This window comes from Schistocerca nitens, chromosome 11 (assembly GCF_023898315.1).
Source record: "Schistocerca nitens isolate TAMUIC-IGC-003100 chromosome 11, iqSchNite1.1, whole genome shotgun sequence".
In the NCBI taxonomy this organism is placed as follows: Eukaryota; Metazoa; Arthropoda; class Insecta; order Orthoptera; family Acrididae; genus Schistocerca; species Schistocerca nitens.
In genome coordinates, this window is record NC_064624.1 from 66,158,061 (window position 1) to 66,180,279 (window position 22,219).

The following is a 22,219-nucleotide window of genomic DNA, read 5'->3' on the forward strand; positions in this document are numbered from 1 at the left end:
GGAGAGAGAGGGAGGAAGAGACACAGAGACAGATAGCGAGAGATAGAGGGTGGGAGAGAGAGGGACGGGGAGAGACTGACAGACAGAGGGAGAGGGGGGGAGAGCAGGGGGGAGAGGGAGGTAGAGAGAGACAGATAGAGAGAGTGGGTGAGGGTGGAGAGAGGCAGAGGGAGAGAGACCGACAGACAGAGGAAGAGAGGGGGTAGCAGGGAGAGAGAGGGAGAGAGAGAGAGAGAGAGAGAGAGAGAGAGAGAGAAGGGGGAGGGCAGGGAGAGAGAGAGAGAGAGTTACAGACAGAGAGAGAGGGGGAGGTTGGGGAGAGAGAGGGACAGAGAGAGGCAGACAGAAAGGTGGGTAGGGGGGAGGGAGAGAGACAGACAGAGGCAGACAGAGATAGGGGGAGGGGGTGAGAGAGAGGGAGGTAGAGGGACAGAGAGAGAAACAGAGAGTGAGAGGGGGGTGGGTGGGGAGAGAGAGGGATGGAGAGAGACAGACAGAGAGAGACAAAGGGCAGTGTGGAGTATAGTATGATCGAGACATGGTCTGTCATAGAACTTTTTTGTCACAATCTTTGTCCGAATCACTTTTCCTGCAGTTGGATCTACGAGTTTGCAAGGGTCACTCAGGACCTAACAGCTCACTTTTTGTTCTGAACTGACAACAACGTTTCATATCAGTGCACAGTCTGCTGCACAGTGAAAATCTCATTCCAGTTTGTGGCTTGTTGCTGTTCAACATTAACAATTTATAGTAGACGTTATTTTTTTTAAAAAGTTCTTTCTTCTGTATCTCAGTTGACACCAGCGCTAAAAATATGAACCAAATAAAAACGTACTTGCCATGCTCTAACATTTCTCGAAAACTGCATGTCGCTATGTGTAGGGGTGCTACATCTTACGTGACTCACCCTGTATACTATCACGACTGCTATGGTTACTTGATATTTCGGTTTCATTTCTCAGTTATTAGTAGAAAAATAAACAACACCTGTGACAACAGAGAGCAAAGAAATACCGGTAATTTAGAACTACGATGCCGGTATTTGCCGGCCAGTGTGGCTAAGCGGTTCTAGTCGCTTCAGTCTAGAACCGCGCGACCGCTACGGTCGCAGGTTAGAATCCTGCCTCGGGCATGGATGTGTGTGATGTCGTTAGGTTAGTTAGGTTTAAGTAGTTCTAAGTTCTAGGGGACTGATGACCTCAGAAGTTAGGTCGCATAGTGCTCAGAGCCATTTGAACCATACCGGTATCGGTTTTAACCAATTTCTGCCACCCCAAGCTTGAATACTGCAATGAGGTTCAAGAGGACGCGGTCTAGCTGCATGTACAGTGGGATGATGGGGATCGCATAGCGTAGAGTAGTGCAGAACTACGGGCTAAAGACCAGGAAAGAACAACAACAACATGAATGACACATAAGCGCTGAATTACTCTCCAGTCTTTGCGCAACACATGCTTGGCAGTGCGCCTACACGTTCCGGCTATAGCGTTAAATAATCGTGCGGAGCTGTTGCGGTCCTTCAGTTTATCGACGTGCAGCCGTTCTATTTTGAGTCCTTTCTTGTCTCCTACTGATAGTGAGTCAGTTTTAGTGGCCGCTGTGTGCCGTGGCGCACAGCTGTAGCTGCTGCTACGAACGGCGCCCCCAGTAGAGGAGGAGCCTACGACAAAGACTTGATTACCGTGCGATACCCACCCGCTACCGTGTCGTCTTCTGGCATTTGACGACACTGAGAATTTCCTCACAGTGCCAACAAACCCAACACACACGCAACAGATTTACTTCAACAGTTATTACACGAATGACTGACAGACATTCATTTAAAAAAAAATCATCAGATGACTGAAAAGTGGAAATCACGTTGCTTATGTCGTGGCTTACAGTAGAACATTTAAATCTTGTTCCGACTTTACAGGATAACTCTTAAGAAAATTATGTAATCAATGAACAGTGATGTATGAAACTGAGGATAAGCAGAATATGTTTCCAGAATGAGGAGAGCTTCTGTAAAGTTTCGAAGGTAGGAGACGAGATACTGGCAGAAGTAAAGCTGTGAGGACGGGGCGTGAGTTGTGCTTGGGTAGCTCAGTTGGTAGAGCACTTGCCCGCGGAAGGAAAAGGTCCCAAGTTCGAATCTCGGTCCGGCACACAGTTTTAATCTGCCAGGAAGTTTCAGAATATGTTTAATTACAGACCTGCTTCACTCCGTCCTATCTTCTCAAAATCCGTGAGAAAGTCGCTGTGATGGAGTACTGAGCCCCAGAGTTTAGCTTTCGTAAAGACTTCTTCACAAAAGAAGCGTAAACGTAAACTCAGTCCACAGGCGCCGGAGACCCAACGGTACCGACCGGCCGCCGCGTCATCCTCAGCGGACAGGCGTCACAGGATGCGGATGTGGATGGGCATGTAGTCAGTACACCGCTCTCCTGTCCGTAAGTCAGTTTATGAGATCGGAGCCACTACTTCCCAATCAAGTAGCTCCCCACTTCGTCTCACAAGGGTTGAGTGCACCCCGCTTGCCAACAGCGCTCGGCAGACCGGATGGTCACCCATCCAAGTGCTAGCCCAGCCCAACACCTCTTAACTTACATGATCCGACGGGAACCGATGTTACTACTGCGGCAATGCCGGTGGCTCACGAAGGAAACAATACATAAATAATTAAGTATTTTCACAGCTAAGCAGGAAAAATTATCCTATTGACATATTTGGTGACCTTGGGAAAATCCGTTCGTACGCACCTCAATATCCTACATGTCAGTCTAATGAATGATGGTGTCATTAATGGCATCCGTCTACCATAGATTGAATCTGGCCTTCGCAACACAAATCGTAGTGTGTTGCACGCATGAGACTCACCTCATAAAGGTGGGGAACACTTCATATGAGCTCCAAAAAAGATCGGTAGCACTCTTGTTGTTAGACTACGTGAATCGTCTTGCATTGACTTTAAAGTGCTGGTCAATGAACTTCAGTGTTTGCAGGTGGCACGAGCACCGCACTCATCCTTGCGAGACAAGCACTAATCACAACTGAACAGGTCTACACGCGGTTCACACTTGACTGTTTAAGTCTTGATTCGTACTACGCGATTTCAGAAAAGGTTCAAAAATGGTTCAAATGGCTCTGAGCACTATGGGACTTAACATCTGAGATCATCAGTCCCCTAGGACTTAGAACTACTTAAACCTAACTAACCTAAGGACATCACAAACATCCATGCCGGAGGCAGGATTCGAACCTGCGACTATAGCGGTCGCGCGGTTCCAGACTGTAGTGCCTAGAACCGCTTCGCCACTCCGGCCGGCAAGCAAGAAGACTCGTGGTCGAATCCTGATCGCGGCACTAATGTTGATTAATTTTTTCAGTTTCCATACGCACTAGCTAAGTGAAAGACACTTTGTAAAATTCCTTATGGTTCAAATGGACACCAGGTTAAAACGGAATCAATAGGTAGATACACAAATCAAGAATATTTTGGAAACTGAAGTAATGAATTAAAATATGTGCCGCGGCCGTGTTTCGAACCCGGATCTTCTGCTTACTACGCAGAAATGATGACCATAGCTCTACAGTGCTGTGGTGGCACAGTGGTCAACACCTGTGTCTAGTAAGCAAGAAGACTCGGGATCGAATCCCGATCACGGCACTAATCTAGATTCATTTCTTCTGTTTCCAACATTATCGTAGATCAAGATGAGACTTAAATGCCTCGGAGAAAATGTAATTATAAGATCTATACATATCAAAAAGTCCAGTTTTGCATATATTGCCCTCAGAAACGTCTCCAAGTCTGTTGATGTAAAGACAAGAATGTTAGATTATTTTGAATGTTTCCATCCTCATTACGTCCTGCGGAAGCGCATTAAAAACATAGATAATATGGTTATTCAGCAAAGCGAACAATAAGACTATTGTAGATGAAATTGCAGAAGTCTTTCTAGGATCTTGGAATTCTTACACTCACCTACCAACACATTTACTCTTTAGTGGCTTTCGCCTCTGACACTAAAAATCGCTGTAAGGTGACTCATGAGTTGCACGGTTAATAGGGAAGACTTAGAAATAGTGAATATCTGGACTGTGCCTCTGGTAATGGTTTCAGAACGGCGTTCTACACTTCAACACGCCGCAGTCTAACGTGAAGCAGAAATTTGGTAATCCCTACCATGCCAAAGGAAGAGAAAAAATATTCGTCATTAGCCTTGTAGTATTTATTTCATTAGTCGTTGAAAATCTTCGTCGTTTCCTAGGTCTCTTCAGCTATGGGGAGAGGAAAACGTCGCAGGGGGCAAAACTCCTTGAATATGGTGGCCGAAGCACGATTGTCGTGTTGTTTCTGGCCAAAAAATCTCTCGCAAGCAACTATGAACGAGCAGATGCATTCTTGTGGTGCAAAAACCATGAATTGTTTTTCCACAATTCCGAAAGTTTTTTGCTTCTTGCCTCTCGCAAACAGCACGTAACGTCAAGGTAATACCCCTTATTGACCGTACGACCTTCAGGGAAAAATTAATGATGCACTACGCCACGGTAATTAAAAAAAAACTGTGAGAAAAACTTTGACATTTGATCGAACTTGGCAGGGTTTTTTCAGTCTTGACTCTCCATTGGGGTGATTGGGCTTTGGTTTCGACGTCATAACCATAAACCCATGTTTCGTTGCCAGTTACGACCGTTTTGAGCAAATCGGGATCATCACTGAGGTCATTCAAAAACTCCTGAGCGATGCTCATTTGACAATTCTTCTGATCAAAATTGAGTAGTTTAGGAACAAACTTCGCCGTCACACGTCTCGTGCCCAAACAAACCATTTGAAAAAATTGCCCCACACGAGCCGACAGATACGCCAACATCCTGAGCCACTTCTTTCGGTAATTCGACGATTTTCCAAAACGATTTTCTTCACAGCGTCGATCTGTTTTTGATGCCCTGGGGCGTCCAGAGCGAGGTTTGCCATTGGCACCTTTTCCGCCACGCTGGAAGAGCATGAACCGTTCGCAAACATTTTTTTACTGGGATCAACAAAAAAATGGTTCAAATGGCTCTGAGCACTATGGGACTTAACATCTATGGTCATCAGTCCCCTAAGTAACCTAAGGACATCACACAACACCAAGCCATCACGAGGCAGAGAAAATCCCTGACCCCGCCGGGAATCGAACCCGGGATCAACATTTCCAGTGTTTCAGAGCACTTTATTCCATGCAAATTCGTTGCTCCATTTTGTATATTAATCCAAAATCGCCGTGCACAGTACAACACATCTGACTTTTCAGTCTGTCAAAAACAAACGATGAATACTGTACACTTGAATCTGTGAATATACAGGGTGAGTCACCTAACATTACCGCTGGATATATTTCGTAAACCACATCAAATACTGACGAATCGATTCCAGTGACCGAACGTGACGAGAGGGGCTAGTGTAATTGGTTAATACAAACTATAAAAAAATGCACGGAAGTATGTTTTTTAACACAAACCTACGTTTTTTTTGAATGGAACCCCATTTGTTTTGTTAGCACATCTGAACATATAAACAAATACGTAATCAGTGCCGTTTGTTGCATTGTAAAATGTTAATTACATCCGGAGATATTGTAACCTAAAGTTGACGCTTGAGTACCACTCCTCCGCTGTTCGATCGTGTGTATCGGAGAGCACCGAATTACGTAGGGATCCAAACGGAACGGTGATGGACCTTAGGTACAGAAGAGACTGGAACACCACATTACGTCCACATGCTAACACCTTTCTATTGGTCTTTTTCACTGACGCACATGTACAATACCATAAGGGGTGAGATACACGTACACATGTGGTTTCCGTTATCAATTACGGAGTGGAATAGAGTGTGTCCCGACATGTCAGGCCAATAGATGTTCAGTGTGGTGGCCATGATTTGCTGCACACAATTGCAATCTCTGGCGTAATGAATGTCGTACACGCCGCAGTACATCTGGTGTAATGTCGCCGCTGGCTGCCACAATATGTTGTTTCATATCCTCTGGGGTTGTAGGCACATCACAGTACACATTCTCCTTTAACGTACCCCACAGAAAGAGGTCCAGAGGTGTAAGATCAGGAGAACGGGCTGGCCAATTTATGCGTCCTCCACGTCCTATGAAACGCCTGTCGAACATCCTGCCAAGGGTCAGCCTAGTGTTAATTGCGGAATGTGCAGGTGCACCATCATGCTGATACCACATACGTCGACGGGTTTCCAGTGGGACATTTTCGAGCAACGTTTGCTGAAACGCGATGTATGTTGCAGCTGTTTCGGCCCCTGGAATGAAGTGTGGGCCAATGAGGTGGTCGCCAATGATTCCGCACCATACATTTACAGTCCACGGACGCTGTCGCTCTACCCGTCTGAGCCAGCGAGGATTGTCCACGGACCAGTAATGCATGTTCCGTAGATTCACTGCCCCGTGGTTTGTGAAACCCGCTTCTTCGGTAAGCAGGTAGAACTGCTACGCATTCTCTGTTAATACCCATTGACAGAATTGCACTCGATGACTAAAGTCATCACCATGTAATTGCTGATGTAGCGACACATGAAACGGGTGAAAGCGGTGACGATGCAGTATGCGCATGACACTACTTTGACTCAGTCCACTGGCTCTCGCAATGTCCCGTGTACTCATGTGTGGGTTCATGGCAACAGCAGCTAACACACCAACTGCACCCGCTTCTCCTGTGACGGGCCTGTTACGGACCCGTTTGCGTGCTACGACCATACCTGTTGCATACTGTTGGCGGTAGATGTTTTGCAATGTGCGGCACGTTGGATGCTCTCTGTCCGGGTACCGTTCTGCATACACCCTGCAGGCTTCAGCTGCATTTCGTCGACACTCGCCATAGATGAGTATCATCTCCGCCTTTTCAGAGTTCGAATACACCATGGTCACAGTTCCTACAACACTACACTATCACAGACGTCTGCTAACTCGGTGTACTACAGTTGGTCAGCGTGCAGAGACGAATGCAGAATTACAATAGCAGCAAGCGTTACATGCGGACACTGCGACAGCTAGACCAAACCACAACAGTGCGCTACAGCGACACTCGTAAACACGGTCGTCATCGTAAACATGTCCCTGCAGATGCTGCTCGCCGACCGTGGCCCGTGTTAGTTACAACACGCAACTGAACTTCGGAGGTTTCAAGCGTCAACTTTAGGTTACAATATCTCCGCATGTAATTAACATTTTACAATGCAACAAACGGCACTGATTACGTATTTGTTTATATGTTCAGATGTGCTAGCAAAACTAACGTGGTTCCATTTAAAAAAAGCTAGGTTTGTGTTAAAGAACATACTTCCGTGCATTTTTGTATGGTTTGTATTAAACAATTACACTAGCCCCTCTCCTCACGTTCGGTCTGTGGAATCGGTTCGTTAGTATTTGGTGTGGTTTACGAAATATATGCAGCGGTAACGTTAGGTGACTCACCCTGTATATGTTCGGGACAGTGTACCAATATTACAAAAAACAAAACAAAAAAAAAAGGAATGTACACTGTCCGCTCAGTTTGAAAAATCACCCTACTTTTTGAACAGCCACGTAGATCTGATGATGATCTATGTAGCAGATCGAAACTAATCATCCACAAATAAGAAGTAACCGCACGCGACCACAAAAAATGGCTCTGAGCACTATGGGACTCAACTGCTGTGGTTATCAGTCCCCTAGAACTTAGAACTACTTAAACCTAACTAACCTAAGGACATCACACACATCCATGCCCGAGGCAGGATTCGAACCTGCGACCGTAGCAGTCGCACGGCTCCGGACTGCGCGCCTAGAACCGCGAGACCACCGCGGCCGGCACACGCGACCACAGCTGTGTTTGCTAAACAGATTATAAATTTAGACCTGTGTTTCGTGCAACAATGTTCCCAAAAAGTTTGAACACGTAGAGACTTACGACATGGGTCCGGCTCCGTTGCTCGCCGCAAACACCGTGCTCAGTGGGCGCCCGCCGGCTTGGCCTCTTACCCTCAGGCTATCAGCCGCTGAGCTGGCGACCTTCCACCCACTCTGTCCTCTCTCTGTCCTCTCCTGCAGACCCATCTCCCACCTTCCCCCCCCCCCCACCCCGGCACGCACACTCACACACACACACACACACACGTAGTATCCTTGCGCAACACCCAAACCCACAGAGGCCAGACGGTACGTCATAACTAAGGCGATTGCCATACCGCATATTCTCAGCTTGCCTCGTCAACCGACTAGGGATGGGAAAAACCGCCCGGTTTAAACCGATAGCGATATTCCAGTTGCGAATAACCGGTAATTTCGGTATTTCTTTAGTCTCGGTTATAACAGGAGCATTTTTAAAAATGTTTTACTAATAACCGTGCTTGCAAACTACTATCACCAATCCTTTACAGAAGAATGGAAAAACTGCTAAAATTTTAACTTTGGGAAGATAAGTTTGGATTACAGAGAAATGTAGGAACACTGGAGGCAATGCTGACTCTTCGACGTATCTTAGAAGCGAGGCTCAGTAAAGGAAAATATATGTCGTGGACTTAGAGAAAGCTTTCGACAATGCTGACTGGAATACTCTCTTTCAAATTCTGAAGGTGGTAGGCGTAAAATACAGGGAGCGAAAGGTTATTTACAGGACAATCAGGGGACTCGAAAGGAAGGCAATGAATGGGAAGGGAGTCAGACAGGGTTGTAACCCATCCCCGATGGTATTCAGTATTTACATTGAACAAATAGTAAGGGAAAAAAAGAAAAATTTTTAGTAGAAATGAAAATCTAGAGAGAAGAAATAAAAAACCTTGAGCGTTACCGATGACATGGTAATTCTGTCAGAGACAGCAAAGGACTCGGAAGAACAGTTGAACGAAATGGACAGTGTCTTGAAAGGAGGATATGAGATGAACATCGACAAAACCGAAAGGAGGGTAATGGAATGTAGTCGAATTAAATCAGGTGAAGCTGAGGGAATTAGATTAGGAAATGAGACAGTAGTAGATGAGTTTTGCTATTTGGGGAGCAAAATAGCTGAGGATGGTCGAAGTAGAGAGGATATAAAATGTAGACTGGCAATGGCAAGGAAAGTGTTTCTGAAGAAGAGAAATTTGTTAGCATCGAGTACAGACTTAAGTGTCAGGAAGTCGTTTCTGAAAGTATTTGTATGGAGAGTGACGATAGATGGAAGTGAATTATGGACGATAAAGAGTTCAGGCGAGAAGAGAATGGAAGCATATATAATATGGTGCTTCAGAAGGATCCTGCAGATTACATGCGTAGACTATGTAACTAATGCAGAATTACTGAATACAATTGGCGAGAAGAGGAGTTTGTGGCACAACTTGAGTAGAAGAAGGGATCGGTTGGTAGGACACGTTCTGAAGCATCAAGTGATCACCAGTTCAGTACTGGAGGGCAGCGTGGAGGATAAAATTGTAGAGCGAGACCAAGAGATGAATACAGTAAGCAGATTCAGAGAGATGTTGTTTCCAGTAGTTGCTAGGAGATGAATAGGCTTGCACAGGATAGGGTAGCATGGAGAGCTGCATCAAACCAGTCTTCGGGCTGAACACCAGAACACACAACACTAATAATTTGGTAAAAAACAAAATGTGAATTAGCTGCAGCAACACTGCTAAAATGTTTAGTTTTTAAATAAACTTTTTTAAAAAAAAGTACGAGTCATTGGCTTTCGTAAAATATTTATTGCTTCGAAATATTGCGTCGTTGTAGACAATGGGCAAAGCGGTTAGTGCTATTGCAGAGAGAAACGAGCAAGAAATACATGGCATAAGAAGCGGTACGGCATTACTAAGACGATAATGTACCTGCTACCGCGTGGCACGGTCTGTTAGGCGAGACACATGTTCCTCATATCTGGTCAGTATGGTGGATTGCGGGGTGAACGAGAAATGCAGGCCCTGCCACGAACTTGTCACGTCACACTAGTGGGGGTGTTCGCCATTCTTCGCAAACGCTCGGCACCCACTAAAAGTCCTAATTTTGTCGTGTGCCATCGAGGACTTGCGTGCATTTCAAGAGTCAAGAGTTATTAAACTCGTCAGAAATACACTCATCAGAAAAAGTTTTGCATCACACCAGTTCCCAGAACTCCTCAAGATAGACGTTGACTGCGGATGTTGTATTACAGACTCAGTTCCTTTGACTGTTCAGAGATGTCACTAAAGGCGCCCAAAGATGTAAACAACCATGCATGAGCAGCGCCTACTAGAGGGAGTCCGACAGCCGATCAGTTCCAGGCAGAAGGGAAGTGTCTAGGAGTGTCGGAGTGAACCAAAGCGATATTAAACTTCCTGGCAGATTAAAACTGTGTGCCGGACCGAGACTCCAACTGGGGACCATTGCCTTTCGCGGGCAAGTGCTCTACCAACTGAGCTACCCAAGCACGACTCCCGACCCGTCCTCCTTTAATTCCGCCAGTACCTCGTCTCCTACCTTCCAAACTTCGCAGAGCAGTTGCCCGCGAAAGGCAAATGTCCCGAGTTCGAGTGTCGGTCCAGCACACAGTTTTAATCTGCCACGAAGTTTCATATCAGAGCACAGTTCGCTGCAGAGTGAAAATTTCATTCTGAAAGCGATGTTTTTTGGAGATGGAGGAGATACAGAGAGACAAGAACTGTCAATAACACGCCTCGCTCAGAGCGGCCAAGGGCTACTACTGCAGTGGATTACCGCCACCTACGGATTATGGCTCGGAGGAACAATGACAGCAACGCCACCATGTTGAATAACGCCTTTCGTGCAGCCAAATGACGTCGTGTTCCGACTCAAACAGTCCCGAATAGTCTGCACGATGCGCAACTTCACTCCTGGTGTCCATGGCGAGGTCCGTCTTTGCGACCACGACACCACGCAGCGCGGTACAGATGGTCCCAGCAATATGTCCAATGGACCGCTCAGGACTGGCATCACGTTCTCTTCGCCTATGAGTATTGCATACGTCTTCAACCAGACAATCGTTGGAGACGTGTTTGGAGGCAACTCGGTCAGGCTGAACGCCTTAGACACACTGTCCAGCGCGTGCATCACGGTGGAGGTTCCCTGATATTTTGGATTGGCATTATATGGGGCAGACGCTGCCGCTGACGGACATGGAAGGCGCCGTAACGGCTGCACGCTACGTGAATGTCATCCTCCGACCGGCAGTACAGCCGTATCGGCAGCATATTGGCGAGGCATTCGTCTTCATGGATGACAATTCGCGTCCCCATCGTGCACATCTTGTGAATGACTTCCTTGAGAATAGCGACATAGCTCTACTAGAGTGGCCAGCACGTTTTCCAGTCATGAACCCTATCGAACATGCCTGGGATAGATTAACAAGGGCTGTTAATAGACGACGCGACCCACCAACCACTCTGAGGGATCTACGCCGAATCGCCGTCGACGAGTGGGACAAGGTTGACCAACACTGCCCGTAGAACTTGTGGATAGCATGCCACGACGAATACAGGCATGCATCAATGCAAGAGGACGTGCAACTGGGTATTAGAGGTAATGGTGTGCACAGCTATCTGGGCCACCACCTCTGAAGCTCTCGCTGTATGGTGGCACAACATGCAATGTGTGCTTTTCATGAGCAAAATAAAGGGTGGAAATGATGTTTATGTTGATCTCTATTCCTATTTCCTGTACAGGTTCCTCGGACCGAGCTGATGCAGAATTTCATTGACGTGTTTCATTATTCGCTCGCCGCTGAAGACGGCTCCCAGCATTCATAAGACGTGCAGTGTCGCAGGCCGTGACGTACCCGCCACGGCCTGTCTACCTCGTGGGCCTCGGCTGGTTTCACGCTGTCGCCGTGGGACATTAATTGCATTAGAGAATGGCTCCATCCATAGTCTGGAAGTTTTTCACTAAGCGCGGTTTCAGTCGAGTACAACGCTGTACAATGTACTTAATGAAAAGATGAATGACGTGTTACAATTTAAACTTCATTTACAAGAAATTCAAATTTTATTGTTAATAACACTACTGTCCATTAAAATTGCTACACCACGGGGATGACGTGAGACAGAAGCGAAATTTAACCGACAGGAAGAAGATGCTGTAATATGTAAATGATTAGCTTTTCAGAGCAATGACGCAAGGTTGGCGCCGGTGGCGACACCTAAACGTGCTGACGTTAGGAAAGTTTCCAACCGATTTCTCATACACAAACAGCAGCTGACCGGCGTTGCCTGGTGAAACGTTGTTGTGATGCCTCGTGTAAGGAGGAGAATGCGTACCATCACGTTTCCGACTTTGATAAAGCTCGGATTGCAGTCTCTCGCGATTGCGATTTATCGTATCGCGACATTGCTGCTCGCGTTGGTCGAGATCCAATGACTGTCAGTAGAATATGGAATCGGTGGGTTCAGGAGGGTAATACAGAATGCCGTGCTCGATCCCAACGGCCTCGTATCATTAGCAAGCAGTGGAGATGACAGGCATCTTATCCGCATGGCTGTAACGGATCATGCAGCCACGTCTCGATCCCTGAGTCAACAGATGGGGACGTTTGCAAGACGACAACCATCTGCACGAGCAGTTGGACGACGTTTGCAGCAGCATGGACTATCAGCTTGGAGACTGTGGCTGTGGTTACCCTTCAAGCTGCACCACAAATAGGAGCGCCTGCGATGGTGTACTCGACGACGAACCTGGCAAAACGTCATTTTTTCGGATGAATCCAGGTGCTGTTTACAGCATCATCATGGTCGCATCCGTGTTTGGCGACATCGCGGTGAACGCACATTGGAAGCGTGTATTCGTCATCCCCATACTGGCGTATCACCCGGCGTGATGGTATGGGGTGCCATTGGTTACACGTCTCAGTCACCTCTTGTTCGCATTGACGGCACTTTGACCAGTGGACGTTACATTTCAGATGTGTTACAACCTGTGGCTTTACCCTTCATTGGATCCCTGCGAAACCTTACATTTCAGCAGGATAATGCACGACCGCGTGTTGCAGGTCCAGTACGGGCCTCTATGGATACAGAAAATGTTCGACTGCTGCCCTGGCCACCATTTTCTCCAGATCTATTACCAATTGTAAACATCTGGTCAATGGTGGCCTAGCAACTGGCTTGTCCCAATACGCCAGTCACTACTCTTGATGATCTATGGTATCTTGTTGAAGGTGCATTGGCAGCTGTACCTGTACACGCCATCCAAGCTCTGTTCGACCCATTGCCCAGATGTATCAAGGCCGTTATTACGACCAGAGGTGGTTGTTTTGGGTACTTATTTCTCAGGATCTATGCGCCCAAATTGTGTGAAAATATAATTACATGTCAGTTCTAGTATAATATATTTGTCCAATGAATAGCCGTTTATCATGTGCATTTCTTCTTGGTGTAGCAATTTCAATGGCCAGTAGTGTATCTCAGTTTTTACCACAGTTTTGGGATATTCTAGTGTTCCATATACCTGTAGGTATGGTTTGTATGCAGTTCAAAAACCATCGAAGAATCTCTCTTACTTATGAAGAAAAGTGTACCTACAGCAACAAATGCAGCCAATAGTAAGTGAAAAAATAATGAAGTTTCATATGTAAGAAATATTTTTTGGAACTTCCACTGCTATGAGTGTGACTCCTAAATCCTTCCTGTTCATGCTGACAAAGTTTCATAAATTTATTTCTAGAAGTATAGACACTGGGAACTAAAATGTCATGTGGTGCCTTTCCTGCTCCAAGTCGGCCCGTTTGTCGGGAAATCTCCCCCCCCCCCCCCCCCAATCACCCATCCCTCTTTTTAAGAGTGGGAGAAACAATGACGGGATGCCCCTTTTTTACCACTTACCTTCCAATTTGTTTACCGTCTGAGTTATCGGCCGTTTTAGCGAACGACGCGCGGGCTGTGGACTGCGTTTTACATTTTATCCGGCGTAGCAATATGGCGACGACCATTTAATATTTGGTTCAGTACCTGCTTTGCTCTATAGCGCGTTTTATTGACCTTTCTCCACGCCCATTAATTTTAGCTTTCTTCTCTCCCGTCGTTTCTAAGTCCTCTCTTTGTCTTCGTGTTCTACACTTGTGACATGGGCGCGTATGACGCTAGTTGCGCCCTAAAACAAATAAAAATAAACAAACTTGAGACATCACATAAGGAGAAAACTTCAAATTTAATGATTTATTTACTATAAAAAACAGTCTTGATTACAATTTATTTATAACGGTGACCGGTTTCGACTACTACTGTGCTCATCTTCAGACCAATGAGTAAGGACCTCCTTCTGCTGAATAATAAATAAATAAATAAATTGTGATCAAGACTGTTTTTGATAGTAAATATTTGTAACACTTCGATCACTGTTCACTCCCACAATGTATTCAGAAGTAATTAATGAGTTATTCATAATTTACAATAAAAATAGGAAGTAGCTCATCTGTTATCTGTATCTTCATAATATTCCTTTATGTTCTTGTAGCCGGCTTGCCGGAGTGACCGAGCGGTTCTAGGCGCTTCAGTCTGGAACCGCGCGACCGCTACGGTCGCAGGTTCGAATCCTGCCTTGGGCATGGATGTGTGTGATGTCCTTAGGTTAGTAGGTTTAAGTAGTTCTAAGGTCTAGGGGACTGATTACCTCAGATGTTAAGTCCCATAGTGCTCAGAGCCATTTGAACCATTTTTTTTTTTTACTTGTAGCCCTTCGAATCGGAGAAGTTAACACGAAAAATAGGGTCATCCAACCACAGTTTCCACCCTTCTGCACCGACTATTTGTAATGGCCAGATACTAGTGTGATCCTCGATTACAACACGATTTTTGAGCTGAGTTTGAAAAAATTACAATCGGTAGGAGAGCAGCAGTGACTTTTTGCAGTATTCAACGACTTACCGCTTACCGAAAAAACCAGCAAACAGCGCTCAGACTAAGTTTTCTTTCATTTGTCTATTTAATTTAATATTTTGATTCTATATACCTTGAAACTGAGAGAGTCAATACGTTTCAATCTTTGAGGATGTCAAAATAAACACCTTTCAGCCGTCAATTTTCAACCTTATTTTATTAGGCAACCAGTTTCGGCGCTTTATTACACCATCTTCAGTTTCAAATGGTTCAAATGGTTCTGAGCACTATGGGACTTAACGTCTGAGGTCATCAGTCCCCTAGAACTCAGAACTACTGAAACCTAACTAAACTGAGGACATCACACACATCCATGCCTGGGGCAGGATTCCAACCTGCTACCGTAGCGGTCGCGCCACCTTCAGGCCCCTGGCCGACGTGTAGGAGTAATCTACCTCGCTTGTGATCGAACCAGCGGCCAGCAATACTGGTATTTGTAGATATCTACTTGCTACGGTGACCACTTCAAACATCGCCCGCCGACTGTTAGATAAATTGGTTAGATAGATTGGTCGGCAGGTGATGTTTGAAGTGGTCACTGTAGCAAGTAGATATCTACTAATACCAGTATTTCTGCCCCTGCTTCGACCACAAGCGAGGTAGATTATTCCTACACGTCGGTCAGGAGCCTGAAGATGGCGTAATAAAGCGCCGAAACTGATTGCCTAATAAAATAAGGTTGAAAGTTAATGCCTGAAAGGTATTTAATTCGACATCCTCAATCGAACAGCCGGGTCCCGCGACCATCGCGAAAAAAAAATGGTCATACAGAGACGTTTCAGTCATTTTCCTATTTCTACGTTTATTACAAGAAATACTAGCATTAAAAAACTGAAAATCGATTGTTTCCGAAACCGGTTGTTTTGAGCGGTTTTAACGCTCACGTTAAACCTGCGTCGAAAGAAGCTGATATAACCAAAAAAGCGATAAACGCCATCGCTGCTACCGACCCGACTCCACAGTGGCCAGTTGCATACCAACTGCCAGCGTTCATTTTGGAGCCCTTTCTCTCCCCTCCTCTGAGACACACGCACGGGAAAAAAATTTGCCGTACTCAGGAGACTGGATACTCACACCATCAACCCCGTTCTAGTACTGACGATAGTCCTGAATGGACGAAGAACAGAGTCCACAGGTTTATTCAAGTATGCCAAGCAACTGATTATCAGATCCAAGGAGAGGCTCAAATGGTTCAAATGGCTCTGAGCACTATGGCACTTAACTTCTGAGGTCATCAGTCCCCTAGAACTACTTAAACCTAACCTAATGACATCACACACATCCATGCCTGAGGCAGGATTCGAACCTGCGAACGTAGTGATCGCACGGTTCCAGACTGAAGCGCCTAGAACCTCCTGGCCACTCTGGCCGGCTCCAAGGAGAGGGATTTTGGCTGCTTCGTTTCACCTGCTGTGTTCATACAGAGTCAGATATTTTTTATGGGTGTGTAATCGATCGATTTAGAGAGCAAGTTGGGGCGCAGTAAGGAGCTGACGGATCGTTCGTCAAACAAGCAGCGTCTCCGGGCGGCCCTGGCAACTGCTTGGAAGACGCGAGTGTCCACTGAATACTTGGCAACAAGAGGCGAAACTGCGACTTGTGGTCTGTCTCTCTCTATTCTGGCCTGTTCAGGAGCCGCAGTGCTATTTCCTGCTGTGAGAATGGTCCTTTACGAAGCATCAGGCTCGAATTGATATAGTCATTTTTGAAAGGGTCTCACCCAAGTTTTGAAAAAATTATTTACGAGCGGTACCAAGTTCCATACACATACACTGAAGCGCCAAAGAACTGGTACAGGCTTGCTATTCAAATACAGGGATATGTAAACAGCCAGAATACGGCGCTGCGGTCGGCAATATCTACATAAGACAAGTGTTTGGCGCAGTTGCTAGATCGTTTACTGCTGCTACAATGGCAGGTTATCAAGGTTTCAGTGAGCTTGAACGTGGTGTCATAGTCGGCGCACGACAGACGCCACACAGCATCTTCGAGGTAGCGTTAAATGGGGATTTTCCCGTACGACCATTTAACGAGTCTACTGTCAATATCAGGAATCCGCTAAAAAATCATATCTCCGACGTCGCTGCCGTCGGAGAAATATCCAGCAAGAACGGGACCAACGACGGCGGAAGAGAATTGCTCGACGTGACACAATTGCAACCCTTCCGCAGATATCAGTCGTGAACCATCAACAAGTGTCAGCCTGCGAACCATTCAACAAAACCTCATCGATATGGGCTTTCGGAGCCGAAAGCCCACTCGTGTACCCTTGATGACTGCACGACCCAAAGCTCTACACCTATCTGGGGCCGGTGAACACCGACATTGGACTTTTGATTACTGGAAAACTGTTGCCTGGTCGGACGAGTCTCATATCCAGTTGTTTCAAGCGGACGCACTTGTCGGCTACGGAGACAACCTCATGAATCAATGGACCCTGCATGTCAGCAGGGGAATCTTCATACTGGTGGAGGCCCTGCAATGGTGTGGGGTGTTGTGACCATAGAAAATTTTAATTTTTATTCTTGCTTTTGTGACCATAATAAGAGTCCAGACTCCATAGGCAAACAGCCAGCCGACATTAAGAAATAGTCCATCAGGACATAGGGACAAGATAAGTGGCGGAGGCTTCCATGTATGGCTTGTTGATCAAATAACTTATTGACTACCTGCCAGAGGAAGCAACATGAATCAAACTTTCACAATGGAGGACGCAAACACCAGGGCGATAATGCAGCAAGAGAGAGTGTCAGTCACGTGCGGAAAAGACTCGTGTGGAACCAAATTAATATGTGTGCAGCTAAAAATGAAAGTGTCGTGTGGAAGCGAGGGCATCCTTGCACAAGCCGACTAATTAGAAACGAGAGTGTCGTGTGGAACCATAGGTATTCTTGTGCAATCCGATCACTTAAAAATTAAAGGGTCGTGTGAAACAACCCAAGTAGATGAGAAACGAAATAAAAGGCCAGGCAGCGAAATAGCTAGAAGCAGAGATTCAGATGGTGCCAAATGGTTCAAATGGCTCTGATCACTGTGGGACTTAACTCCTGAGGTCATCAGTTCCCTAGAACTTCGAACTACTTAAACCTAATTAACCTAAGGACATCACACAGATCCATGCCAGAGGCAGGATTCGAACCTGCGACCGTAGCGGTCGCGCGGATCCAGACTGTAGTGCCTAGAACCGCTGGGCCACTCCGGCCGGCAGAGATTCAGATGCAGATTCATAGCCAGTGCCGGCAGTTTGGAGATTCCACAGCGATACGCCAGCGGGGCCGAGTAGGCCCATAGCAGCCGATACAACTGATAAAGGCTTCAACTACGAGAAGATGGTGATAGACTCTGGAGGACACTCAGGAGCTGCAGGTCAAGTAGGATTTTCAGGTTTCATTGAAATAGTGTTGAACAGAGGCTGTCAGTCTTTGTCTCAGAGAGATTTCAGTGCTAACCAAGAACAAGTGATTGCTTTGTACCTGTTTCTTATACGTACTGACAATTAGCTTTGAAGTAGCAAGTCCAAATAAATGGACTGAATCTTACTAAGGGATTTATGGTCCAACACCTCACATAAGTATATGTGAGAATAAATTTGGTAGAAACTAACCAATCTTTTCTGCCTATTGCAATTCTGTAATTTTTTTTCAGGAAACTTATTTGCTTCAAACCAAGGAGATTCTCTCCCTCTCATCTCTGATATAAAGGTTGACAGCAATTTATAACTAACCCATTGTCGTTAACGTCACGACTGCGCTACGCATTTTGCACTTACTTCATTCTGGTATAGTGAGGCTGTCCCGGGATGCGACAGGGGCGTGTGCAGTTGCAGTGATATGGGACCCCTGATACGTCTAGATACGACTCTGACAGGTGACACGTTCGCAAGCATCCTGTCTGATCACCTGCGTCCATTTATGTCCATTGTGCTTTCAGACGGACTTCGGCATTTGCAGCAGAACAATGCGACACCTCACACGTCCAGAATTGCTACAGAGTGTCTCCAGGAACATTCTTCTGTGTTTAAACGCTTCCGCTGGTCACCAAAATCCCCAGAAATGAACTTTATTGGGCATATCTGGAATGCATTGCTACATGCTGTTCAGAAGAGATCTTCAGCCCCCCCGTACTCTTACGGATTTATGGACAGCCCTGTAGGGTTCATGGAGACAGTTCCCTCCAGCACTACTTCAGACATTACTCGAGTCCTTGCTACGACGTGTTGTGGCACTTCGCGTGTTCGTGGAGGCCCTACGCGATATTTTTAACCGGTATATCAGTTTCGTTGGCTCTTAACTGTAGATACACCTTCCTGCGTGAAAAGGGCTCTCTTCCGTGTACGGTATCGTAAATGTTTTTCTTGCAACTTCGTGATTGCAACGACATTTTTCAAAGGGCTTTACTCTTAGAATAATCCCCTTTCATTGGTGATCATCTTCGCGTACCGAGTAATCGAATACCTGATCCACTATGCGTTACGTTTCGCTTTTCTACGTTCAAGTCATTTGTTGAATGATAGTGCTAAATTGTACGCATAACATGATAAATTATGAGGCTGTAATGCATGTATACCATGAAGGCATTGCGACGAAAGAAGCAGATGAAGTGTGCTCATTTCGGTTTGATTATATAAAAAAATATGTATCAGAAAATGTCAAAGGTCTTTGTTTGTTTCCGGTGGTTGCGGTTGGGCAAAACATGAATCACTTCAAGATTCCAGTAGGCCAATATTTGGTAAACACAAAACATTTTGATAAAGTGGAGCAGTGTTTTCCTATTCGTCAACATTCGTAAAACGTGTGTGACAGGAAATGTTCCACGGTGAAACAGATACTAGAAGGGCTCAGAGAGTGTGGATGGCGAAACAGTATTGTGAAATCAATGCTTCCAAAAATCGTAGACTCATGTAACGAATTTGGCTGGGGGCCGACTGGAATTGTGTCGAAAATACAACAAAAAATTAACCATTGAAAGATTAGTTAATTAAACGGAGAATTTGAAAAGTTTCTTTTTACACTTACGTTCCAATGACATCAATAACGTGTGATCATGGGGGTGTCTTCGTTATTTATCACTCTGGCCTCTTCGACTGAAACAAAACTTTGAGACAGATACGTATGTATACTGCTAGAACAGTTTCCAAATCGTTTTATAGTGGTTTATTAATAACAAGGTGAACAAATTCTTCTCGGTGTGAGCCGACTCCACACAACAGACTACACAGTCACCAAAACCACTGTAGTACAACAATTATATTATTACACTGACATGCAGCACAGTGGTCGCGTCCGTGAACTGTCTCCAGCTGAGCTTTCTGCTCCCCTTGTTTATGTGCTCATAACACCGAAGTTAACAAAACTATAGTGCAAATTTATATTATTGACAATAAACATTTCAAAGTTCTTATGAATAACTATACACAAAACCTTTCGTATTTTATGCCCAAACTGGCGTATACAATATAGAAGATTTTCACATAAGATATACATCACATTATACAAAATAGTGGAAAACAACAATGCCAACCTATTTTTTCTTAATCATGCCTTAATTAGTTAATGCAAAATAATGCTAGCATATAATGGAAAAACATAACATACAAGTAAACGAATGAAATAATAAATTTTATGAAATTTAATCTATTACATGAAACCACTTATTTTGTGGAGGTATATTTGGTACAATCGGAATTATGAAACTTCCACTAAATTGCATGTTCAGAGAGTCTTTTATTAGGGTATCGAAAAAGAAATGTAAAAGTAAGGGTTGTTTTATTTCACTCACCATCAAGCTAGCAGAAACTTAAAACATGTACAACGCCTTTATGTGGTGGCCAACATACGATATTTGTTGTCGTACAAATCAAAACACAGGCATGTTCCACAATGCCAGAAATTCAGGGTTCAACCATGTTTTTGTATGCATTAAGTTACAACTAGGTGGTGTGACATAATCCGATCTTTTACATCTGGATGTGTGTGTTGCTTTTAACTTTCAAAAGGCTCACACAGGACCAGTGGCTAGTAGCCGGAACAAAATGCAAGATCTTCAACGTTTACCTGATGATACTATGCACGAATACAGGTATTTCTGTCATGGTTTGGTGAAATGGCGTGTATGTAAAAATGCAGCTCCTACTGCCTCAGATGATGACCAATCAAACCATTTTGTATGAACTTTGGTTAGCGTTGCAGTACTGTGAAAATGTACGGGTAAGATAAAGAAACAACTTAAACGCTACTAAAAACATGACTTGATAATGCATATGAATTACTTCCTCAAGAAATCGAACTTTAACCAAGATTTTGGACATATTTTTCCCAAAACTATCGCAATAACTAGCTACTACAGGGAGCGAAAGGCTATTTACAATTTGTACAAAAAGCAGATGGCAGTTATAAGAGTCGAAGGGTACGAAAGGGAAGCAGTGGTTGGGAAGGGAGTCAGACAGGGTTGTAGCCTATCCCCGATGTTATTCCATCTATATATTGAGCAAGTAATAAAGGAAACAAAACAAAAGTCCGGAGTAGGTATTAAAACACATGGAGAAGAAATAAAAACTTTGAGGCTCGCCGATGACATTGTAATTCTGTCAGAGACAGCAAAGGACTTGGAAGAGCACTTGAACGGAATGGATAGCGTCTTGAAAGGAGGGTATAAGATGAACATCAACAAAAGCAAAACGAGGATAATGGAATGTAGTCGAATTAAATCGGGTGATGCTGATTAGGAAATGAGACACTTAAAGTAGTATAGGAGTTTTGCTATTTGTGGAGCAAAATAACTGATAATGGTCGAAGTAGAGAGGATATAAAATGTAGAATGGCAATGGCAATGAAAGTGTTTCTGAAGAAGAAAAATTTGTTAACATCGAGTATAGATTTAAATGTCAGTAAGTCGTTTCTGAAAGTATTTGTATGGAGTGTAGCCATGTATGGAAGTGAAACATGGACGATATATAGTTTAGACAAGAAGAGAATAGAAGCTTTCGAAATGTGGTGCTACAGAAGAATGCTGAAGATTACATCACATAACTAATGAGGAGGTATTGAATAGAATTGGGGAGAAGAGGAGTTTGTGGCACAATTTGACTAGAAGAAGGGATCGGTTGGTAGGACATGTTATGAGACATCGAGGGATCACCAGTTTAGTATTGGAAGGCAGTGCAGAGGGTAAAAATCGTGGAGGGAGACCAAGAGATGAATACACTTAGCAGATTCAGAAGGATGTAGGCTGCAGTATGTACTGGGAGATGAAGAGGCTTGCACAGGATAGAGTGCCATGGAGAGCCGCATCAAAACAGTCTCAGGACTGAAGACCACAACAACAACAACAACAGCTACTACAGTAGTTGCGAAATATCCA

The 22,219-nt window shown here is 44.9% G+C and overlaps 1 protein-coding gene across 2 annotated transcripts in view; it reads right to left on the reverse strand.

Moving 5' to 3' along the window:
- The window catches only part of LOC126212942 (uncharacterized), a 485,086-nt gene extending 477,017 nt beyond the window's left edge, over positions 1 to 8,069 (reverse strand). For both annotated transcript variants that reach the window (XM_049940460.1, XM_049940459.1), the window contains exon 1: positions 7,936 to 8,069. The gene's annotated coding sequence lies outside the window, so the exon portion shown is untranslated. The remainder of the gene's footprint in view (positions 1 to 7,935) is intronic.
- Positions 8,070 to 22,219: the final 14,150 nt, after the last annotated feature.